Below are 14,666 nucleotides of genomic sequence, written 5' to 3' on the forward strand. Positions count from 1 at the left end.
CGTAGCATATATTGATGACATCGATCAGAAGAAATCTTGTGTAACTGTGTGGTGACGGTGGCGATGCTCAAAAAAATCTGTGTCCTAATTATGTCATCAGGAACACTCTCACCTACAGTAGCCATCTGTGGACCTCTCGGCATAACCAAAAGGTTTGGACCCACCATTGCCCATTTGTTAATGGGCGCAGGAGTGTCCGCGGGTCTAAATCTATCAGAAAGTCTCCCCTGACCCTGCCCAACATGTCCTGGATAATCTGTATAGTCAACATCATAGTGTAAATGAAATTCTGCAAACAATTGTTTGCAGAAATATAGGGGGAACTCATCCTTTTGTGGCCATCTATGATGAGTAGCCAACCAACGAGGATACATCAATGGTGCGACGAGTGGATTAGTACACTTCGTTGCAGAGTAGCCTCTAACTCTGAGACGATTTGCATAAGATGGAAACATGGTTTTCACCATGCCAGTGGAAACCTCAGTGTCAATCTGTGTGTACTTCACAGTGCCAGTGACACTGTGAGATAAAGAAGAATAAAATGTCTCAATGCTCATATCATCAAAAGGGTTGTATGATTCAACTGTCTGAATCATACAAAATAACTCCTCTTGCATTGCTATGACCTTCTCCCTATTAGGAAGGGTGGTAGAAGAGGGAAGCAAGGTATCCAAAATCAGTATAGCACAGATAATCTCGCCACTGTATCTCTAAATAATTGCTATCTATCATGGGTGGAGGAGGTCGATCTACGTGTTGTACCAGACTCAGCACTCTGACCCCCACCATGAACACTGGCATCCCCTGAGGATACAGGAGCATGATCCCCAGAACCAGATGCCATAATGTATATATGAAAATAAATATGAGAATATGAACGTGAAGCTACAATCTAAGTGATAAATATCTATGGATCTGCACATGCATATATATACAAATATAAACATACAAGTCTATTTGAATTAAAATAATTAAAAGTTAAATTTAATTTGAAACACATGTACATATAAATACACAACATTAAATGTATGGTGCTAAATGAACAATCATGTAACATACATATGTATTTTAAAACAAATTATCTTAGAGACCATATCTAATGTACATTATAACGTGCTCATGCAAATGTGAAAAATAAATATTCGTACATGTACATGTATATGCAATAAAAATAAAATAAAATTTCTTGATTAAATGATAACTAAGTGTACACATGTACATACATGCAATAAAAAAATATAATTCTTGACTAAAATCTAAATTTTGATGTAAATGCTTTGATGATTATGGGGAGTGTAGATGAGAGTTAGGACATAGGGATAGAAAAATTTGTTACTAGATAAGTAAATGATTTTAGTTAGCAAATGTTAGTTTACAATTTAGAACTCATGACTTAATTTAGTAGTTTGAATTAGAGTTAAGAATGTTAATAAAGTAAACGGGATATAGTTTTATTAAGGTTGATAGTAAGGTCAGTCTATTATGTGCTAGTAAACATATGAATACCTATTACAACCTATAACAAACGTAATGACCTAGTAGGAGTCCCTAGGTCCCCTTAACATATATATGGATAAAAATACCTAGAAATGTATCATGAGGTCGTTATGTGTCATTTGATAATGTAAGAATCATCATTACCTAATAAGACCTATTATATCCTAATAATACATATTAAGACTTATTAGAACCTAAAAAAAATAGTATGACCTATTACGACTCCTATGTCGCCTTAAGACACACATGTATGGATAACGTATTGAAAAACGCAGTTGACATAAGTGATCTTAATGTGTTGTTTGGTAATGTAAGACTCATTATTACATGACAATACCTATTATGTGCTAGTAAACATATGAATACCTATTACAACCTATAACAGACGTAATGACCTAGTAGGAGTCCCTAGGTCCCCTTAACATATATATGGATGAAAATACCTAGAAATGTATCATGAGGTCGTTATGTGTCATTTGGTAATGTAAGAATCATCATTACCTAATAAGACCTATTATATCCTAATAATACATTAAAAAATAGTATGACCTATTACAACTCCTATGTCCCCTTAAGACACACATGTATGGATAACGTATTGAAAAATGCAGTTGACATAAGTGATCAAGTAATGTGTTGTTTGGTAATGTAAGACTCATTATTACCTGACAATACCTATTATGTGCTAGTAAACATATGAATACCTATTACAACCTATAACAGACGTAATGACCTAGTAGGAGTCCCTAGGTCCCCTTAACATATATATGGATAAAAATACCTAGAAATGTATCATGAGGTCGTTATGTGTCATTTGGTAATGTAAGAATCATTATTACCTAACAATAACTAGTTGTTAAAATGAACATCATCAATATCTAAGTGTGGTTCATTCGGTTAGTAGAGGGCCTATGTTATGGTTAGAATGTGGTATGGGTTATGATTTTAGTTAATATAAGGTTATGTTAGAAGGTGTATTTAATGTCAAAATTAATTTCACCATTAGATATTATTGTTTCACTTCTAGATCCATCAGGTTATGTTAGAAACTAAATAATGTCCCCTAAAGGTTTGCTACATTTTTTACTAATATTTTTCTACATGTTTACCTCATAACCTAATATTTTTCTATATTCTAAACTAATGTTTTTCCTAATGTTTTTCTTAATTTTTAACCTAATATTTTTCTATATTTTAACCTAATGTTTTTCTATATTTTAACCTAATATTTTTCTACACTTTTAACTAATGTTTTTCCTAATATTTTTCTATATTTTAACTTAATGTTTTTCTACACTTTTAATTAATGTTTTTCTACATTTTTATCTCATGCTTAACTACATTTTTACTAACAAATTAATTTAAATACCATTCTAAAATAATCTAAAATAATTTAAATAATTTAAACATATTAAAAAATAAACAATTTTAAGCATTTCACTCACAAAATACGTCAAAAAGAACTATTTTAAGTACGATTAACATCTATTAATCAAAAAATACATTGAAAAACTATTAAAAAATGGGGAAGAAAAAACCACTAACCAGTTATGGCCGAAACCCTTAACCCGCTCTCCAAACATTCAGGAACTGCAACAGTAACAATGATAGCCGCTAGAGGTTTGCGGCAAGTTTTATATCAGCTCAGGGTTTCGGCCAGAACCCTTTCGGCCGAACGTGTTTCGATTGAAACAGTACGTGCCACGTAGATGCGCAAAACTACCACGTGTGTACGATCGAAGCCGTTATGGCCGAAACGGTACAAGATATCATAAACGGTGACAAAACTTTGTGCTTTTATCAAGTACTTCCCTTATCAGTCACCACAAACTAATAGGAGAGTGTAATAATCCACTTATCTTCTACCATTTTAGTTGATGACTATGGTTATTATAATGATCATTATCTATATGATATGATTTTATTTAAATTTATGCATTTACTAGTTATACTTACCCCATATTCACATGTATATGGTTAGTGTATGTGTCCTCACTTTTCCATTTTCACTTAAGCTTTTCGCAAACCATCTACCTATCCACCTATCACCTATTATAGACATCCCATCCTTCACAAACATTTCCATCTCACAAAAACCAAAACATGAACAAACTTGTACATTTGTAACATATCTTGGTCCATCAGCTTGTACATCCTCTTTAGCCTAGTACCATTGTATCTATCCAGTGTTCGTGTCAGTTTGTCCTTGATCAACATCTTGCACCCATGGAACATCTTGGTTAGCTATTCCAATGCATCCTTTAGCTAGATTTCCTATCACCAAAGTGTTATCTTTCTTAGTTTAGCTTGCCAGATGCATCACTCGTCCAAATCCAGCAGCTTAGGTGCTCTCCGATAGGTCCTTGCAGGATATAGCTTTCCTCATGTCTGATCTTGGTCCGTTAGTACCTCATCCTACCCATCTCGTTGGCAAACAGTTCTCTTTTGGATTTTCGCTTTCTTTTGATTTGGACTCTTCCCTGTTGGGTCTTGAAATATCTTTTCCAAGAAATCTCCTTGTTCCCTCCTCAAGGTTGCCACGATCTTCCATATCATGGTATACTGCGAATGGGGCAATCAGAGCGTAAGGTCTTGATCATTTCTTTTGCTTGTTTTCTTTTCTGCTTGCGGGTTACCCAGTGTCGGTTCCACTCTGATTCTTTCGAGATTCATGTCTGATGCTGGGGCAATCCTTGTGTGTTTGTTTTAAGTCAGTCCGTCAGTCCTCTAGATAGTTGGTAAAAAGGCCTTGATGTTCTTGGTAACCTTGGCAATTAACCAACAGTCCTATAGCAAATCTAGTGCTCAACTACATGGTGGTACTTCTCTTTGAAGTATCCCCCCGCTCAAAAAGCTTCAATGGTTTTCCTTCATCTCCATTATCCCTCATCCATATCCAGCATCCGTCTCTCCTACCCCAGCTTATGCATCAGTATCTCTTTGAATCACTCATCACTCTTAGCTTTAGGGATCCACAATCCTAGTCTTAGGGATCCACCAATCCAAATCAATCCACCAAGCCTCATCTTTAAGATCCACAATCCTAGTCCTAGGGATCTCTGAAACCCATCTTCCACCAATCTGACTCTTTGAAATCCTGTTGCGTCAGCTTTATAATCCCCTCATCCATCTCCCTATCCTGGATTCCTTTTTATAGCACTTCGCTCCTTCATCCTCCACCTTCCCTAAAGTCTTAAGCTTGCTTCCTCTTGTGCATCTGATTCTCCTTTATCATTCTCCCATAGTGAGAGTTTGAGCTAATTCAGCCCCTTCTCTTTGCCAATCTGAGTTTCCTTGCTCATCCGAGATTCTTCTACTTTTCAAGAAGCCATTGAGCCTCGCTTTCTCTCCCCGCTGCCTTCTTGAGGGGGCATCTCACAGTCCATTCTCTCCTCTTCTGCTCTAGCCTTGGGCATCCTATTTTCTTATCTTTGATGCCATGCCACTTGCGGCATCACATCAAAGAGGGGCAAAATGTAGACACCTAAAAACCTTTAGAAAATAAAGTATTTTTATTTTTTGAAAAAATCCCTGATGACATCATCATTTATTTATTAATTAATTAATTAATTAATTTTAATGCCATTAAATCCCTTTATCTTAATTAAAAATATTTAATTAAGGAATCCCTCCGAAAAATGTTTAAATCTTATTTAAACATTATTTCCTTATTTATTAATTATTTAATTAATAAATTGACCAAAAATCCTAAAATAAATAAAAAATTTATTTTTTGCCCAAAACTTGGCCAATCTTCTTGAGACCAATAACCTCTTCCAAAATCTTCTAATCCTTCTTTAATTTCGATTAAAGGCTAATCCCATCATTTCCTACCCCTAATCCCAACTCAAAATATTTAATCAAGATTAAATATTAATCCTCATGTTTATTAAAAATGTTTTAATAAATATCTCCTCAACTCAAACCCTTGAAATAAATAAAACTTTATTTATTTCCTAAAAATCTAATTTATCCTCATCCTAAGAAGTTCTAGACTCTTCTAGAAAGTCTTCATCCTCATCCTAGGAAATTCTAGACTATTCTAGAAAGTCTTTATCCTCATCCAAAGTCTAGACTCTTCTAGAAGATGTCTTTAAACCTAATCCTAATCCCCTCCTAACCTTGTCACATTCCCTAAAAATGGGTTAAGACTTACTAACCCAAGCCAAAGTTAACAAATATCTCCTCCTTCACCCACCCTCATTAAATGCCATCCACTTGCCTATCCCTAAGCTAATCCTAAACCATCCTAATCCATCCTCTAATCATTTGCACAAGCCTAAGAAAGCTTAAAACCCTCCTAATCAAGCTCAAGTCTCCCTCAAAATATCTCAACCATAAAACTTTATGAAGCCCACTAGGCCATAAATGACTCTTCCAAGCCCTTTTATTGCTCTTACAAGTCATTATGAGGGTCTTTATGGAGATTTTATCCCTTGAGCCTCCTTTGTTGACTCATCCTTCCCCTTTCCTCCATCCTCTCACCCTGTGACATGTGTCACTCCCTGATTGGCTGTAAGGAAGCACAATCCATGTGCTCTCCTCTCAAGCAATCTGAGCCCTCCATGAGCTTTTTCCCATCCTTGCATCTTAGCCCTCAATCCCTCAAGCCTCTTGCCTATAAATTGGTTCCTTCCCCTTTGCAAAATAACACAATCCATGAAGTAAAGTCATAATGCCATTTTGAGAAGCCATTTTACATCAAAACCATACACTCACACCCAAATTCCAACTCCATTTGAAGCCCTTTTTGAAGCATAAAGCTTGAGCATACATCCTATCTATTTACACAAAGCTACTCAACAAGAGAGCTTCTCATTGAAAGAGCCCATTAATGGCTCATATTCTCAATTGAGAGCTCATCTTAGTCTATCTTGAAGTTTATGAATTTTTTTTAGTTTGTAGAAGCTTTATTTAAATTTGGTTTCTATTAGCATACTAACATTGCTCATATACATTTTGGCACGCCCGGTGGGACCCCGCATGGGTCATCTTCATTAGCTTTTTTAGTCAAGTTTTGTATGTTATTTGCTGATTTTGGCTAATTTTGCTTGTTTTTGTGATTGGTAGGATTGTATAAATTGGTTTTTTAGGTTCACATGAGCATGAAGAAGACAAAGGAACTCATAGTCTATCTCATAGTATTTGCAGATTTTTCAAGCTTATAGGTGGACAAAGCACTTGGAATTCTTCTTCCTCTTCTTGTCTATATTCTTCTTATTCCATCTACTTCTTCTTCTTCTTCTTGTGGGAGATCTTGGCCAATTTTTTTTTTTTTAAGGAAGCAAAATCATACACACTTCTTTTTAGTGCTTAAAATGAACCCCCAAATCATACTTAAATCCATTTAAAAACTAAAAATTTGCAAAAAAAAAAGTCTTTTAACAAGTGAAACTAAACCAATTCAATCATTTGCATCCTTGCAACATCAAGGTTTTAGATGCATTCATGCAAAGTTAGGAACACTTCATTTTTGGAAATTTAAAAAGAACTTCAAGTTTCCATTTCAAAAGGTTCAAAATCAACACGAAGTGCACACTAAAATCTAAAACAAACTCAAAGCATCAATCAAGGAAAAATGAACCTCATTTGCAAATATTTTAAAGTTCTTTTAAAAATCTCATGAAAACTAAGAGTCCTAAATGGTTGCCAAAAATTGTTCTAAAAGCTTTGTTATTTGTTCCAAACAAATATCTTGTTGCAAAATCTTGAATGTTGCTTAGGTTTTTCATGCATCAAAACAATCTAGGAATATCATTTTTGGGCTTAAAATATGCAAACTAGAACACAAAATCTTGAATGAAAACCAAAGTCCAAAGAGTCATTTTCACTTTTGAGTCCAAAACAATATTGAATGATCTAAAGTTAAAACAAAGCACTTCAAAGTTCTTAAAACAACACACAAAATCTCAATCTTGAATGCTCAAAGGAAAAAACTTGAATGTTTAATCACTTGTCTTTGAATGCATGTTGCTAAAATCACTCTTGAGTGCCATGGATTAAAATCAAATTTTTTTTTTTATGAATGCATGATTAAAACAACAAATCCAATCTTGAATTTCAATGATCAATTAACCATTGCAATATCAAACACTTCATTTGGAGCTTCTAAAAATTGAACAAAACAAATCTCTTTTCGACATGCAATCTAGGTAAAGTTTGATTTTTGGACATTTAAGAAACTTTGTTAAGTTAAAATACAAATTTTCAAAAATCAATTTGAGTAGTTCCTTGGACTCGCCTCTTTTCTAATCACCCATCAAATATTAACCATTGGTTGCAATCTCAGCACCATTTATGGGGATGGGTCTACTTGAAAATGGTGTTAAATGTTCCACAATCTAACTCACTCACTTGGTCTTTGAATGTTTGCTTTAACTTTATCAAAATTCTTAAATGATCAAAACTCTAGATTAAATCGATCACACTTCAAGTTTGGGCACTAAAATTGAACAACAACTGACGTGGAGAGCCTCCGGGCGCGCGCTTGAAATCGAATCTCACACACTTTTGTTTTGGGCTTAAAACAAACTCACACTCAATCTTAAATGCCTTAAAGAAAATCAATCGATACTTGACGTGGAGGGCCTCCGGGCATGGGGGTTTACTTTTTTGTTGACCCTAACTCTTCTTCTTGTATACATTCTTCGATCAATTTTAATTTTGTTAACGCTTCACGTTGGAATTGAACATTGTCTCTTAAACATGAGTGCTTGCAAAGTCTAGATCAAACACACATAAGAGTCAGTTGGTAAAAGAACAAGCGTGTTTTTTAGCCCAAGGTCATCCAAGTCTTCTCTCCCCTTGTCATCTTTCAAGGCCATCTTGGGTGCATAAGATTAGGATCCAAAACCTTGTTTCTTTTTAGGAGGCCTTCTTGGGGATTTCATCACCCCTTGGACGACCTCAACTCCAGCGTTCTGGCAGAGTATAAGAATCGAGAGGTGAATCGAAAGACACCTCTCTTGGGATCAAGATTTTGTCACTCGGGCTAAGCCTCAAGGAACTTTATACCCTTGAGAAGTGAAAGAGGAGAAGTGGGTTACCACTCCTCTCAGCTGTGTGACATCTTTTTGGTCTCATCTATGGATTTGGGCCTCACATACCTTGGGTATATCGAGGACTCCTTAGCTAAACCAACTGTTAGCCTTGTAGACAACCATCTAGGATGTTAATGTGTTTGAGGTGACTGATCAAAACATTTGTAGAACATACACACTCCTTGGCGCAAGTATCACTTTCTGAGAATCAAAAACTTCTATCTGGTTATTTCTATCTATTGCTTGATCTTTTATTTGTTGAATGAATGTTTGCCAAACTTGGTCAATCCTAGCTTAGGGCATACTTAGCGTAGTCACTGCCTATTCTAGAAGTTGAACGAGTTGAAGCAAAACAACCAAGATCTCTCAAAGCCAAGTAGATTCAAGAATTGATGTCAGAGCAACCCAAACCCAAATAGAAGTTTCACAAAGTTAAACTCAAACCATCTCTAGCATACCAAGAACTTTCAGCCAAGAGAAAAGAAATAACACCAAGCCCATGAATTGCCAAACTCCACAAAGCAGAGGACAAAGCTACCAATGAAGCACTTCAAGAGGCCTGGTTAGAGTGCAACATCAAATTTAGCCAACATCCAGGAGTTAATCTTGTTTATGCGTTACCAACTAGGCATGATTTCTATGATTAGACACCCTTGTTTCTCCACATCTTCTTGGATAAGCTTCACTTTAGAGTCATCTTTGTAGAAAAGCCAGCCATCTTAGGTTATCCCCTTAAGCATTATTAGCTCATCCATCTCATTTAGAATCAAACCATCTAGCCAACAATCAAAAATCTGCACATCTAAGCTTTCAAAATTATTGTCACCTTGCCAAAATTTTGCCATTCCTAAAATCTTTCAAAATCCACCAATCTCACCAAGGTTATCCCTTTGACAGAGCTTTGTCTAGGGTAATCCAGCTTTGTCACTTGTTTTTCCTCATCACCTTGAGCTAAAGGTTGGGATCCACAAGTGGTCAATCTCGTGTTCTTCCTAAAGGATCATCAGTCTATCCTTAAGTTGACACAATCACCACCAAGCTTGCACATAGGAAAGCAGACCTTTTGTGCTTTGGCAACATATCTTTGAAGTTAGAATCCCAAACCCAATCCTCCTTAGGTTTTGTCATATAGCTTTGCCTCAACCTAGGAAATCATTTGCATAGAAAAGCCTTCCCCCCTTTTTTGCATCCACCAACATTTGTTGCATCCCATCCCTAGGAGCATTTTTCATGCCACCCGTCACTCGCTTAGCCAAGAAGAAAGAAACAATGGAGCCCTATCATTTGGATCGAACAGCCTCACCCCCCTTGAGCACTCAGGCATCCTTCAGCCTAGAGAAAGCTATGCCATCACCTACTGACATTGAAGCTTTCATGAACCAACCAGGAAATGCAGTATTGGTAAACGCCATTATAGACAAGAACAAAGAGACAATCATGGCTAATTTTCGAAGGGACAATGTAGGAACCTTTGACTTTGGAAGACCCCCTCCATTATCAGATCCATCTCACCTGTTGTTTGGGCAGCTGCCACCACCCATAGGCCCTTATGATCCAAATTATCCTCAATATATGCCAAAAGAAGAACCTCCAGCCAATCCATATGATCCAAATCCATCCATCTCCCAAATCAGTGCTAGCATCTTTGGCCAACCTCAACAATATACAACAGGGATGCCTCCCATGGGGCCAAGTAATCAACCTTTCATTACCCCCAGCTTGTTCACCGCAGCCCAAAGCACAATCCCATTATTTCCATTAGGTCTTGGGAGCTCAATACCATTAGCCATAAATCTACAAGCTACTACCCTTACTACACAAAGCTATCAAATCCCACAAGCTATCAAATCCCACAAGCTACTACCAATTTTCTACCAAGCTTCCAAGTGACCCCAGCCCCTGCCACCACTCTACCAAGCTTCCAAATCCAACCACAAAGCTATCAAGCCCCATCAGTTCCATTCCCAAGCTTTTAATTCCCACCACCTCCACCACCAACTAATCCATTACCTCCAATTACCAACTACTTTTCAATGCCACTTCTAGGAGGTAATCCACCACCCCAGCCAACCACCAATTATTTGCAGATACCATCCCAAATGGGGGCACAACCCACATATATTGGTCAAACCCCACAAGCCCCCCGGTCCTTTCCCCAAGCCTCACAACCATCTTATACCTTACCTCCACAAAGTAATCCATTTATCCCACAGCCAGCTTATGTTCCTCAATCCCAACCTCAAATCCCATATCAACAGCAAGCCTCGCAGCACATGCAGCAATATGTACCACCTCCCCCTCAGCAACCTGTCATCCACCATGCAGCTGCCCAAACAATGTACAATCCCTATCAGCAAATCCCTCACATCCATCCATATTCAGTGGCCCCATCCAACACATACCTACCTCAAGGCACTCCTACATTAGGGGCACCCCAGCCATCACCTATCAATTCAAAATGGGAGCAAATGAAGACAGCTCTTAAAGCCATCCAAGAAGGGAATGATCCAAAGACATTCAAGTTTGACAATGTGTTTCCTTACCCATTTGACAGAGCCATTACCATGACACCATTTCCCAAACACTTTGAGGTACCCAAATTTGACAAATTCAGAGGAAAAGGAGACCCTGTCACACATATCAAAGAATTTTACATGCACTACCAGGACGTGGCATACAATGATGTCTTCCTCTTGCGCCTTTTTCCCAAAAGCTTGGCTGGACCAGCTCTTGAATGGTTTTATAGAATCCCCTATGGCACAATTAAAAACTTTGCTGAATTATCTGAGGCATTTTTAGCCCAATATGCCCATCTTGTTGAAACAAAGCTATCAATAGTTGATCTTGTCCACACCAAGAAAAAAGGTGGAGAAAGCCTTGCCAAATACCTGCAAAGATGGCAAACCCTTACCACCCGCATATCCTGCACCTTGCCAGAATGCCATGTGGTGAAAATGTTTATTGATAATGCCCATCCTAGCTTGGCTCACCACATGACCATGAACTGTTTGCAGACCTACAAAGATATCAAAGAGAAAGGAATGATCCTTGAGCAAGGACTCATTAAAGATGGTGTGGTCAAAATTTACAAAGAGGCCAACCAAAATCAATCACATTCCAATGACAAGTCTAGGTATTGGAACAAAAATAGGCATGTTGCAACAAATGGCGTCAGTAACACCAGACATGTGAATATTGTTGGTCCTTCTCACAACCAGTCCAACCCACCATATCAACCATATAATAAACAAGCTATCAACTACCAATAGCAGAATCACCAAAGCTATCAAGGCCACAATCCAAGACCCAACTTTCAAGGGTCTAACAATCAAGCTAATGCCATCAATGTAGCTGCAAGACAAAAGCCCAAATTCCAACCTGCACCTAGAAATTATACACCCCTTGGTGAGCCATTGGATGTCATTTTTGAGAAATTAGTCAAGGAAAACCTCATCAAATTTCCTCCTACCAAGAAAATTGACCCAAGCCAATCCAAAGCGACATGGTGCAAGGATAATGAGTACTGCAAATTTCATAGGGTAAAAGGTCACACTACCCTCAGATGCATGAAATTGAAAGACTATGTGTAGGACCTCATTGATCGGAAGGAAATCACTTTTGGTGCCCAAACCTCTCCGAATGCAGGCTTACAGATCTATCAAAATGCTTTTCCTCCTCACAACAATCAAAATTTTGGAAAAGCACCTATCCAAACCAACAACAACAACACCAACAACTGTCAGCCAAACCAACAGCATGGGAAGAACAATGACCAAACTTCATCCTATATAGACTATGGTAGCCTTATAGGTTGTATATCCAAGAAAAAGCCTTTCATCAATGTTATCAATATCCAAGGACCAAACAATGAGTGTGCAGTCACCACTCGAAGAGTGCGATTTAACATCATAGGCCCACCTGTTACACCAACACCATCAGCTCCATCAAAAAGCCAGTACAATATCTTGGAACACCTTGGGAACATGCCAACCCAAATCTCCATTTTAGACCTTCTTCGCACTAGTCCTGTCTACAAGAACATCCTTGACAGTGCTCTCATAGAATCTCGTGTCCCTTCTGATATCAATGCTACTGATTTTTGTAATCTTGTTGGACACCTCTCATCCTCATGTGCCCTATCATTCAAACCCACTGACATACCCGTGGTCGAGCCAGATCACACCCTTCTGCTTCGCATAGCCATCATGGTATCCAACTTTGCTGTGAAAAGTGTAATGATAGATAATGGATCAGCTTTGAATATTTGCACCCTAAAATCCATAAAACAAGCTGGGTATACTAAAGCAGATATCATCAGTGAGGTTATCACCATCAAAGCTTATGACAACTTGGAAAGAACCACAGAAGGAACTATTTTGCTACCAATCAAGGTTGGGCCAGTCATCCAAGAGACACTATGCCATGTTATTGATCTAAACCTACCATTTAACATCCTCCTTGGTCGCCCATGGATTCATGCCATGAAAGCCGTTCCATCCACTTACCATCAGTGCGTCAAATTTTTGCATCAAGGCACTGAGGTAACCATCCATGCCGATCTAGAACCCTTTGCTTACTGCAATGCGGTTGAAGCTTCATATACAAACCATTGCCTTGGAATTGATATCGGCACATCCATCACCAGCTCATCCCACACTTATAATGACCCAAAAACCATCCTCGCCTCTACCCTATCTACCGTGAAGATCAATAACAAAGGTTGTGGAGAGTATAGTCTGTCGGATGCATTTGTTGTCGGGACACTCCCACTTGATCCACATGCCCATGGACGACCGACATATCACAAAGCTAAGGAGATTCCACCTCCTTGATATAAACAGTTTGGCCCAACAACCTTTGTATCCTCGAAAATCCCTCTTCATGAGGAGCTCACTCCAGATATCAACAAATGGTTACATAAGGATGCACCTCAAAGAAATCAAGCACGCCTTGATGACTTCAGCCAAAAGTATCCCCAAGAACATTAGCTCATCACTGAAAAATGGAACTATCAAGGTGGTGGTCTAGGACCAGAAGAAAGAGGCATGCAGTGCCCCATCGACGCACACAAGTGGGAATCGAAGTCAAGTCTTGGCTTTGGCATACCCACAACTGGGGGCACCAATGAGAATGGTCACGCTTTTTTGAAAATTCACTGCAACCTTGTCGAAATCAAAGACATTCCTGAGGAAGTTGAAAAGAGAGCCTACGATGATATCCTAGACCAAATCTCCCTCGGAGACTCTGTTCTCCAAGAACTATCCATCCACCTCATTGACCTACCACTTGCCCATCCACAACTCATAGATTGGGACCAACCAACTATCATACACATCGATGAGTTCACATCAGAGGAGGCACTTCTAAGATTCATGGGAGCTGAAACTCCTCACGAGAAAACAAAGCCAAATTTTGCCTATATCTACAAGCTAGATCCCAAGGGGTATTTTGGATAAAATCCCCAACCTAGTTCCGATACACCCAAAACTAGAACTAAGGTGAATCTGAGACTAGCTAAGGTAGCGAAGAGATCCCCTCAGCAAGAAAATCTAGAGCCACAAGTAGAACGTGAGGATTTAGCATTGCCTCCTCAAGATAATCAACCAGAGATATCTTCTATTCTAATTGAGGATACTAGAGAAGTCAACATCGGTTCTTCAAAGATCCCTAAGCTTGTTCACATTGCTGCATCCCTATCACAAGACCAAGTTGATCTCCTCTTTGAGGTCTTAAGAGAGAACATTGGCCGATTTGCATGGTCATATCAGGACATGCAAGGGTTGGATCCAAAGCTTGTAGTTCACCATCTTGCAGTCGATCCAAAGATCAAGCCCGTCAGACAAAAGCTTAGAAAAATGAACCCCAAGGTGGCATTATTGGTCAAAGCTGAGTTAGAAAGAATGTTAGCTGCTAAGGTTATCTAACCTATCAATTATTCAGAGTGGATCTCCGACATGGTCCCCGTCACTAAGCCTTCTGGTGACATCAGAATTTGCACTGATTTCAGAGATCTTAACAAAGCTTGTCCAAAAGATGATTTTCCCTTGCCCAACATAGATATGATTGTAGATCTTACAGCTGGACATGAAATTTTGTCCCTCATGGATGGATTTTCTGGGTATAATCAAA

Source organism: Cupressus sempervirens, chromosome 2 (genome assembly GCF_028749045.1).
Source record: "Cupressus sempervirens isolate cs-2001-9-10 chromosome 2, ASM2874904v1, whole genome shotgun sequence".
Classification (NCBI taxonomy): domain Eukaryota; kingdom Viridiplantae; phylum Streptophyta; class Pinopsida; order Cupressales; family Cupressaceae; genus Cupressus; species Cupressus sempervirens.